Source organism: Schistocerca cancellata, chromosome 2 (assembly GCF_023864275.1).
Source record: "Schistocerca cancellata isolate TAMUIC-IGC-003103 chromosome 2, iqSchCanc2.1, whole genome shotgun sequence".
NCBI classification, from domain to species: Eukaryota; Metazoa; Arthropoda; class Insecta; order Orthoptera; family Acrididae; genus Schistocerca; species Schistocerca cancellata.
This window is the reverse complement of record NC_064627.1, coordinates 381,402,984-381,414,049: the sequence shown is the minus strand read 5'-3', so window position 1 is coordinate 381,414,049 and position 11,066 is coordinate 381,402,984. Positions and strand designations below refer to the sequence as shown.

At 39.6% G+C, this 11,066-nt stretch overlaps 1 protein-coding gene across 4 annotated transcripts in view; it reads left to right on the top strand.

Annotated features, from left to right (window-relative positions):
* Positions 1-2,027: 2,027 nt before the first annotated feature.
* LOC126161782 (uncharacterized) overlaps positions 2,028-11,066 on the top strand; it is a 207,371-nt gene continuing 198,332 nt past the window's right edge. For all 4 annotated transcript variants that reach the window (XR_007534954.1, XM_049917854.1, XM_049917855.1 and 1 more), the window contains exon 1: positions 2,028-2,163. The gene's annotated coding sequence lies outside the window, so the exon portion shown is untranslated. The remainder of the gene's footprint in view (positions 2,164-11,066) is intronic.

Sequence of the window (11,066 nt, the reverse complement as noted above, 5' to 3'; positions counted from 1 at the left end):
TTGGCACCTTCCACATTAATGTTCATTCCTTTTAAAATATTCTTCACATGTTGTTTATTCTGATGACCAAACATTTCATGGTACACTTGCAATGTTTTGGATGAAGTCATCAAGCTCATACGATTCATTTTTGCATTTGTAACAACACGCATGTTCAACACATAAAGTCCATTTTTCACATAACCTGTCATAACAATATTGCCACTGACTTGTTTTCGAACACAGACATTATTATAACTAAAATTAGTACTGTAGCCTCTGCAGGCAACGGCTCTCACAGAGAACAGATTAGCACTTGCATCAGGGACGTACAAAACATTGTCCATTCTAGCATTGTACCACTTATTGTTTCGTCGGATTTGGATGTAAACTGTTCCTTGACCGTACGCACACATTTTGACATCTTGTTTTCCCAATGAAATTACTTGAGGAAAATCAAATTCACTATACGAAACAAAATACTTTTTGTTGGGAGTGATATGATTTGTAGCGCCACTGTCGCAATACCATTTATTTGGGTCACTGTAATTACTGGTACACACACCCATAGCGTATGAAGTAAATGCAGCGTGTTCACTGTCTTGCTTCTTCTCTTTTCTTTTATTGCTGTCACGAGGGTTCTGTGGACACTCTGATGCCCAGTGACCTAATTGTTTGCATTTATTACACGGAAACTTCTGTTTTAATTGTGACTTCGTCATCTTTACTTGCTGATTACTTGTTTGCCGTTTTCTTGTTTTAGAAACGACAAAAGCTGCACTTCCATTAACGTCTTGTTCACGCAGTTCAATAGTACAGAGTTTTTCAATCAATAAATTCAAGCTTTGCTTTTCTGTCGGTATCGTATCCCAGAGATCCTTAAAATTGTCGTAGTCTTTTCCCAGTGTAGACAAAATTCGACCATTTAAGATTCTTTCAGATAGCGTATTTTCTTCATGTTTTGCTAATTCATCGTTCAGGTCCACAAATAACTTTTTGCAGTTTGGCCACATGTGCACTAATATCTTCTGATTCATCACGTTTTACACGGAAAAATGTTTCAATCAACATATTCAAACGCTGAGTACTGCTACGTTCAAATCGGGCGCGTATTTTGTCCCAGATTTCTTTAGCATTCTTGCACGTTAAGACGAGTTCTGCAACAGGTTTACTTAGCGCACTTGCTATAAGACTTGCTGCCTTTGCGTCGTCCTTGAGCCATTCCACATACGCTTCTTTTTGTTCACTTGTCGCATCTTGCGGCAACTCTACACGTTCACGTGTACCGTTAATAATATCTTCTAGTCTATATGAACGTAGCACCATAGAAATATGCCATTTCCATTTGGCCCAGTCGTCAGGTCCTTCAAGCTTATCAACGCTGACCTTATAATCGCCACTAGGTGTCATGTTTCTTTACAGACATACGCTCATTTCAAATATTGTTTTAATTAAACTGTTTTTGTTTGCCTTTACACGTGTACTGGGCCCATAACCTGATGAAAAATATTATTTAAAGGCAAGAAAACATTTTATTAGCTTTGTAATTACACCCTGGATACGAAAAACAACACATTTACTGTAAGAAAAAACACAGAAGTTACACACAAGCCAAGAATAAAGATATTGACAGCAGAGTCATGGAGCAGCACATAAATATAGACGTCAAGGAATTTTTTCTTTTCTTTTAACATTTCAGCACTGATTTTACCTGCAAAAGTATAGCATTGGGCGGCACGTAGTTCAGAAGATATTAGGTCATAGGAACTGAGAGGCGTGAAGAGTTACGTTTTCCGAGAACGGATCGCAAATTACCAAGGCTATACTCATCCATTATTTGATGAGAGCTTTTTTATACTTGAGAGTTAGATTGTGTAAAGATTCGAGCGCGGGGGCTACTGGCAAAACTCTAATGCAGCAAATGATAGCCTTGTGTTATTGTCTTCTTGACGAAGTCCTCAATTCTGAGAGAGTTGTTCTCGTGGTCAAAGAGTTTCATCACTAAGTACCATTGTGTTGGTAATAGCTCAGAGAGTGTAGTAGAAAGACGCAATTGTGTTGCTGCGGTTGTCAATACGATAGTGTCGAGTAACATAATTCAAGTAAACTTAGAAATATAAAATTTTGAAGTGGCAGTCATGGGCTGAAGGAGATGGTTTCACTGGCGTACGTGATACTGATATTGTAAGTCTGATGTATTTGTGAGTTCCCACAGGCAGTGGTTTTAAGTGACAGTCCATCATTGTTTGAATGCGTAGAAAGCCGTGTCGTGGTTTTAACGTTTGACTCGAGATAATTTTGGAGTCGCTGTTCGCTATATATGTAGTTGTATACAAGTTGTGCTTATTGTAATATTTATTCTTAAATTTATGTGGAACGCTGTTCTACAATTGCACCATTTTGAAGAAACATTTGTTTTGATGTGTGGAGTGCACCTGTATCCAGCCACAGCTTCGTGGCCAAACAGCAGGAAAGCTGTGTTATTCTTGAAGAATGTTAGGGTCTTTTGTTTCTGCAAGTATAGCCACGCTATATGATTCGCATTATATCCCGTAGATGGTACTGAAAGGAGGAGAACGCATAATTAGCAAAGGTAATTGTGGGAGACTTTATTGTGAGAGATGAGACGACAGATTTTATTTATAGTTGAACCGAGATGATAATAATACGAAATTGAAATATGTAGGAATGAAGATGTACACCGATTGGTTTTTCATAATTCTTCTAAAACCTTGGTAACGGACGACTTCGTCCAGAAATTGTGATCTGTAGAATGTAACAGCTCAGGTGTCTTGGTGAACATCGTACAAATTCTTGTAAATTTTCCAAATTATGAATATGCGTTAGATATATTGACAATTTTTGTGTTTCAGAGAATTGTTTTTGTTTTGTTTATTTTTACTGGCGTGGTGTTGTTGTTGATGTTCCCATGTAGACCTGTATTTAGAAATAATGATTATTTGTAGGTAATGCGCTCACATTTAATTTGTTGCTTTCTAACGTAAACACTTCCGTTCTGCTGTGATAGAAAGTGTCTAAAACTTATGTAATATATGTTCAGTGTTTGTAAACACTGTACTCTCTAATGCTGGGACTATTGTGGCAACAATGTTATGTGTGACAGTAAGATTAATTATTGACATAGCCATTATAGCTGATGCAGGTGTCAAGAGACCAGTTGAGAATGGATAATGAATCATGTGACTTTCGCTCTGAGAACAGGAATGCAGTAATTACATAGTAGTAAGTAAGTAAGTGATGTCACTACCATTGAAGTGTCAGAATTATGGTTTGAAGGAAGTTTCTCTGTTCATGGTAGTATTTAGAACTGGTTACAGTCAGCTTGAAAACGTGAAAGAAAGGGAGACAGAACATAGAGGTAGAATGTGAAAGTAACATGTTTTGGGAGAAATGTGCAAATTGGCCTGACTTAACAGCCATACTATCACTAACTATTACTTAGGAATGGGGAAATTTACAGGTTCTGTAAAATTGGTAAACAGGCAGCCATTTCACCCTCAGATAGTTTTTGCTTTAGCTCTTGGTTAGGTGAATAATTAATTTAACTTTCAGAAAAAAGTGAGATGCTGTATGTGGAAGGTGAGTTCATTGCACTAGAAGACAGCAGCTGTTCTGTGGATGTGTTTGACGTAAGACTTTAATGCATCAAGAAGTTTGAAGGAAGACTTTACCTAGTAGTGGAGGTTAATAGTTCCACATGACACATAAATTAAATTATGAACTGTGGCTAGAATATTTCGCAGTGTGTAATGGATTCTATGAAGCCTATAAAATTGCAATAACTGTGACAATAAAAGTAAAATGTAGAATTGCTTGTATCTTGGTAGTGAATGTACTGGATGCGAAACTTTGTTAATGTTGTTGTAGGATTCGGTAGTAGAATTTATCTCATGGCCTAGAGAATGATCTATCATGTTGAAGCTTATGATGACTCTAAGATCAGTATATTGATGTTTGTTGACTATATGAAAATTGAAATTAGCAACAGCAAAAATTTGTCTTACAGGCAGTAGATTTAATGTTGCATTTACACCATTAGATGCCCACCTAATACCGTACAAAATCCTGTAAGAAATTATTGCAAGGCAGAAATAAGAATCTCCCCCCCCCCTTTTTTTCCACTTTCAAAGAGACAATGAAGATCAAACTTTACTATTAACAGAATGAGTCATATCAGTTATTCTTCACATGTTTCATCTCTTAATGGAACTGGTAGGAATCCTGTTGTATAGTTTGAGAAGTACCTTTTGCTTTCCACCTGTAGTAATTTCAGGGGTTGGCCGCAGATATGAATGCTGCATTTATTAAAACATGCTGAGAAGCAACTGAAGTCACAGACGTATTGTCTCAGTTGTTATGCCTCCATACATAAACATGGCAAATTGCATATTATTAGACTAAAAATAATGTTCAGTGGTAGGAAGTGAACATGTCACACCTGTATTCCAAAAGGATAACAAGACTGAGCTACATGCCTGCTCTCATATATCACTACACATAAGTAGACCAACTGATATTTACAAAGTAGATCTATCCTATAAACAATTGCTTAAGCTACACAGATGGGTTTGTTGAATCCTATATTCAGCTTGATACTATCGTAAGAAAAGTATACAGACACCTGTTAACAGACTGTAACATAAGGGTGTCCACTCTTCGCCTTTATTGTGGCTTGAACTCTACTGACAACACTTTCAGTGAGAGGTTTGAATGTGTGGAGGAATGGCAGCTCTTTCATTCTCAAGAAGTGAAGGCAGAGAAGGTGGTGACATTGGGACGCTTGAGGTCTGGAACAAAATTGACATTCTAATTCATTCCAGAGGTGTTCCATTTAGTTCCGATTGGGCTCTGGGCTCTCCAGTCCATTTCAGGAGTGTTATTGTCCACAAGCCTTTGCCTCACAATACTGTTTTATGACAGGGTCTATTGTCACACTGATGCAGTCATCATTTCTGAATTGTTCATCTACTGTATGCAGTACACAATACTGTAAAATGTTTTCATGTCTATGAAAATTTGGTGTTTTCTTAAGTGCGATAATGGGCCACCGAAACCATAAAAAACACATCCGTACAGTTCTACCATTTCCTCTGTACTTCACTGTTGGCACTACACATGATGACAACTCGTGTTCTCTAGGCACTCACGAAACCCAAACCCTTCCATGGAATTGCTATAGGTTTCATCACTTGTTTCCGGGCATCCGTTGTTCTGTGGTGGTGTTCTTTACACCATCTCAAGTGTTGCTTTACATTTACTACAGAAATGTGTGGCGAGGTGCTGCTCGACCATTGTAGCCCATTTTTTTTAAAGTCCCTTCTGTTAGTGGAAATGCTGGTAACACTTTGGAACTCTTGAGTGATTGCTTCAGCTGAATTCATGTGATTTTGTACAACCACCCTTTGCAGTGCTTGATGGTCTTTATCCATCAGTGCATAAGATGTGCCTGATCTTGTTTTAGTTGTGGTTGTTTTTTCATATCTTCATTTCACAGTCACATCACCAAAAGTCACTTTGGATAACTCAAGAAGGGTTGAAATGCTCCTGATGGATTTGTTACTCAAGTGGCATCCAGTGACTAGCCCATGCTCCCAGTCACAGTGCTCTCTTGATTGATCCATTCTGCTGTTATCGCTTCTCTACTGACAACACAATCCTCCCAATCTTTTTTTGTATTGACTGTTGTGACACCTAGTGGTCATTTCTCCATTATGTTTGAATGTCTGTATATGTTTGATCAGATTGTGTAAGCCTGGGTAGGGGAAGGTGGTTAAGTTTATTAATCAGAGTGTAGTGGGAGGGCCTGTTATATCACAAACTTTATCATACCATGGGAAATAAAGGTAAACCTTTTTTTTTATTGTGGTTGTCAGGTTTTCCTGCGTGCTTCAGATTTCGTAAGTAGTTCATACAGTGGTTAAGAAAAAAGACAGGCCACGTAACATAGCAGGGGACTGCAGTGAATATTGTAACAAACTAAAAGTAATTTTGAATTAGAACTCTTGATTTGCTCAGAGACCAAGAATTACACAAACTCTCTCTGTGGTAATAAACATTGGCCAATTTCAGCTGCAGGGATAAACATTGCCCAATTTCTTCTGCAAGTATTCTGTAAGATTAAAGTTCATCCAACCAAGTGTTCCTACAAGCTTTTGTGATGAGCAGGATTCCGAATTAACTACAGCCAAATTTTTTGGGTTTTGCAGTTATTTATGAATCCTGCTAACCCTAATTTTACTATCTTTCTGAGAAAAAATTAGAACTGTGTTAAAATCTGCCTTAAAAAGGCAGTGCAATACTAAATGTGGACCTGAATAGTGACATCCTGCAGAAAAAAGAGCAGTGAAGCATCACCTTACTTCTTTTAATTTTCCTCAAAATGTGACATTTCCGAGATGCGCCAGAATGGAATTATCGGGAGGAGTATCGTGGTGCACTGCTGCTTCCCATTTCTTCTGCAAGTATTCTGTAAGATAAAAGTTCATCTGACCAAGTGTTCTTATGAGCTTTTTTCATGAGCAATATTCTGAATTAATTAGAGTCAAATGTTTTGTGTTGGTAGTTATTTAAGAATCACGCTAACCCTAATTTTACTATCTTTCTGAGAAAAAATTAGAACTATGTTAAAATTGGCCTTAAAAAAGGCAGTGTAATACTAAATGTGGACTTGAATAGTGACATCATAAAGAAAAAAGAGCAGCGAAGCATCACCTTGCTTCTTTTAATTTTCCTCAGAGTGTGACATTTCCAAGATGCAGCAGAATGACATTATTGGAAGGAGTATCATGTGGTACACTGCTACTTCCCACTGTGCATAGCCCCACAGCCGTCCTCTTTATGTGCACACTACAGTAAAACAGGGAGTTAACGGCACAGAAATAAGTAATTGACCTGATACGGAATAGCTTCAATGTGTAAAGGGCTACTAATGAATTATGTCATGATATACTCATCTTAATATGAGATGGTATGTTTTAAGAAAGCAGTGATGAGGATCGAGATATGAAAGGGAAGGGAAAGGAGGGGGTGCACTAAACCACTTACAGTAGAATAATTTCTTCACACTTGAAGGACGGTCATTGGCTGTGCGTGTTAAGCCGTCTTCCACTAAGGCACTTAAAACCAGCAGCCAACATGGTTAACATAGTTCCAAAGATTCTTATTTAAAATAAAGTGCAAATTGTATAAAGGCTTACAGAGTATTAATGATGAGTACTTGGGTGTCTTTCAGAAGACTTGTTAGGGTACTGAAGACAGGGCGAAAGCTATCAGACAGGAAATGGAGGCAATAACTAAGTTTTTGTGATGTAACAATTCACATTATTTTAACCGGATAGGAAGTAGGATAATTAAACGTTAGAAAGAGGTTAGAATGTGATAGTGCCTGACACCCCCTCCTATCCCTCCTTAAACCATGATTGTGGTTACACAGCATGGCCTGAGGTCTAGGTTTGGTTGGAAGGTTTCAATCTGTGTTCCCTGTGTTGGCAGTGCACACAGTAATTTGTATAACATGTTTGCAGGGAGATGCCTTCCCAGAGACTTAAATATCTAATTGTGCATCTTTTACACAGGAAAGTGGAAAAAATGATGATTTTATTATTAGTGTCACAATCACTGTTACCTGTTAAACAAAAAAAAATCATAACAGTTCTGTACATTAGAGTAGTTGATGTTTTATGTAAGCATAACATATTGACAGATTTACTGTTTGATTTTACTAATTGGGTTTCAGTTAACAATATACAAGATAAGCAGAAGGCATTAAAAAACTTTGGCCACTGGGTATCCTGTGGATTAACAAAGGCTTTTGACTGTGTTGATGACAGTATCATCATCATGTATTTGGCAACACTCCTTTTGTAAGTGGATTCTCTAGACTCCCTCATGAATTTTCACTATCAGTTATTTGCATCCATATTGCTCCTGCATATTTTTAATGTCATTTACAAATGTTTGATGGGGTAATCATCTTGGTCTTTTTCTGTCTTAATCTTGTAAATAATTTACTTGGAAAGCATTTGACTCATTCATCTGTGTGTGTGTAAAGCATACTTACATTTCATTGTCAGTAGTTAACACTTTACTGTGTTCCTTGATCTCCCCTATTTGTTTTTCTGTCTCTCATAGCAGGTACCAATACCCATCTCTCCAGTGCTCACTGAGCAACCTAAGGTTTTGGGTGACTTTCACATTGAAAGTACATGTTCTATTGCTATATGTTAAATCTTCTAGAGCCTTGCGCATTGCGTTATGAAGTTTGTTGTCAGTGATCACAATTTGAAAACAGCAGGAACACTTATAAAAATAATACTAGAAGAAGAAATGACTTCCATTGTTCTTCACCTGGTATTAGTGTTGCACCGAAAGGAGTAAGGTAAAAATCTTAGATCCCTTACACGATTTAACAAGATCACTTACACGATTTAATAGACTATAAAATTTCAAACCCAAACTACACTCCTGGAAATGGAAAAAAGAACACATTGACACCGGTGTGTCAGACCCACCATACTTGCTCCGGACACTGCGAGAGGGCTGTACAAGCAATGATCACACGCACGGCACAGCAGACACACCAGGAACCACGGTGTTGGCCGTCGAATGGCGCTAGCTGCGCAGCATTTGTGCACCGCCGCCGTCAGTGTCAGCCAGTTTGCCGTGGCATACGGAGCTCCATCGCAGTCTTTAACACTGGTAGCATGCCGCGACAGCGTGGACGTGAACCGTATGTGCAGTTGACGGACTTTGAGCGAGGGCGTATAGTGGGCATGCGGGAGGCCGGGTGGACGTACCGCCGAATTGCTCAACACGTGTGGCGTGAGGTCTCCACAGTACATCGATGTTGTCGCCAGTGGTCGGCGGAAGGTGCACGTGCCCGTCGACCTGGGACCGGACCGCAGCGACGCACGGATGCACGCCAAGACCGTAGGATCCTACGCAGTGCCGTAGGGGACCGCACCGCCACTTCCCAGCAAATTAGGGACACTGTTGCTCCTGGGGTATCGGCGAGGACCATTCGCAACCGTCTCCATGAAGCTGGGCTACGGTCCCGCACACCGTTAGGCCGTCTTCCGCTCACGCCCCAATATCGTGCAGCCCGCCTCCAGTGGTGTCGCGACAGGCGTGAATGGAGGGACGAATGGAGACGTGTCGTCTTCAGCGATGAGAGTCACTTCTGCCTTGGTGCCAATGATGGTCGTATGCGTATTTGGCGTCGTGCAGGTGAGCGCCACAATTAGGACTGCATACGACCGAGGCACACAGGGCCAACACCCGGCATCATGGTGTGGGGAGCGATCTCCTACACTGGCCGTACACCACTGGTGATCGTCGAGGGGACACTGAATAGTGCACGGTACATCCAAACCGTCATCGAACCCATCGTTCTACCATTCCTAGACCGGCAAGGGAACTTGCTGTTCCAACAGGACAATGCACGTCCGCATGTATCCCGTGCCACCCAACGTGCTCTAGAAGGTGTAAGTGAACTACCCTGGCCAACAAGATCTCCGGATCTGTCCCCCATTGAGCATGTTTGGGACTGGATGAAGCGTCGTCTCACGCGGTCTGCACGTCCAGCACGAACGCTGGTCCAACTGAGGCGCCAGGTGGAAATGGCATGGCAAGCCGTTCCACAGGACTACATCCAGCATCTCTACGATCGTCTCCATGGGAGAATAGCAGCCTGCATTGCTGCGAAAGGTGGATATACACTGTACTAGTGCCGACATTGTGCATGCTCTGTTGCCTGTGTCTATGTGCCTGTGGTTCTGTCAGTGTGATCATGTGATGTATCTGACCCCAGGAATGTGTCAATAAAGTTTCCCCTTCCTGGGACAATGAATTCACGGTGTTCTTATTTCAATTTCCAGGAGTGTATAATCATAATAGTAAGATTTCAGAATTTGTGTGCGTGTGCGTAATTTTTTATGCAAAGAAAAATAGCATGAACATGTTGCCATATTTTTCACTGAAGAAGTGTATTGTAATCGTAAACCAGACTTTGTCCACTCAGTAGCAATAGATCACAATTATTATGACCCATAGAACATGCAAATAACTAAACTAACCGCTTATTTCCATTTCAGACATGTTTTGAAAACTTTGTATAGTTGATTAAATGTCCTTCATGTCATTAAATTTACTCTTCTGTTTAATTTCTTTTTGTGTCCATGTAGTAGTTGTGTTTACCTGTCTTAAATACAAAATCTATATAACTGATTCTTTAAATTCATTGTTAATGTGTATTATTTTGATGTGGTTTATCTTGTAGACAAGAATAATTAGTTCTTAACGTTCGCATCTGAAACCAGTTGCAAAAGAGGAGTAATAGTTATTCGTTCTACAAAAAACACAATTGAAATGGTAACTGAAGAAGAATGATTTCAGAGTCAGGAATATAATTCTTCTGCTTTCGTTTTAATATAGTTGATTTTCAATCATAATTTCAAGTGTACTATCTATTACATTCTTCCATTGTTGAATTCATCTGCACTGGAGGCATAGATATTAAGAATTGAACTCCCAATTCTGTAAAGAATTATTTTTTTAAGTGTAAAACAGCAAACTTCTGATTATGGATTAATGTGTTAAATGTTTGATGTTGAGCAAGCAAACTAGAAACTCTCTTCAATAGCTCTACAGCCCTTGGTGAGCCTTGGCTTCTTCAACAATCTTCCTCCACACTTCTCGGTTATTTGCTGCTCTTTTCCACCCCCGGACTCCCATATTGCTGATATCCATTATTACCTCATCGATCCATCTTCTTCTAGGTCTCCCTTTTCGCCTAACTGAATGGATCATACCTTTCATCATTTTCTTTGGAATTCTATCCTCTGCCATTCTGTCCAAGTGTCCTAGCCATCGTATTCGCTGTGATTTAACAAATTTTACTATGTCCCTGCCTTGTATTAACTCTTGTAATTCAGCATTGTAGCGTATTCTCCAGCCTTCTTCCTCCCTTATTGGCCCATAGATTTTGCGTAGTATTTTCCGCTCAATGCTTCTTAGAGCATTTTTATCGTGTTCTGTCAACGTCCATACCTCTGAGCCGTATGTGATAA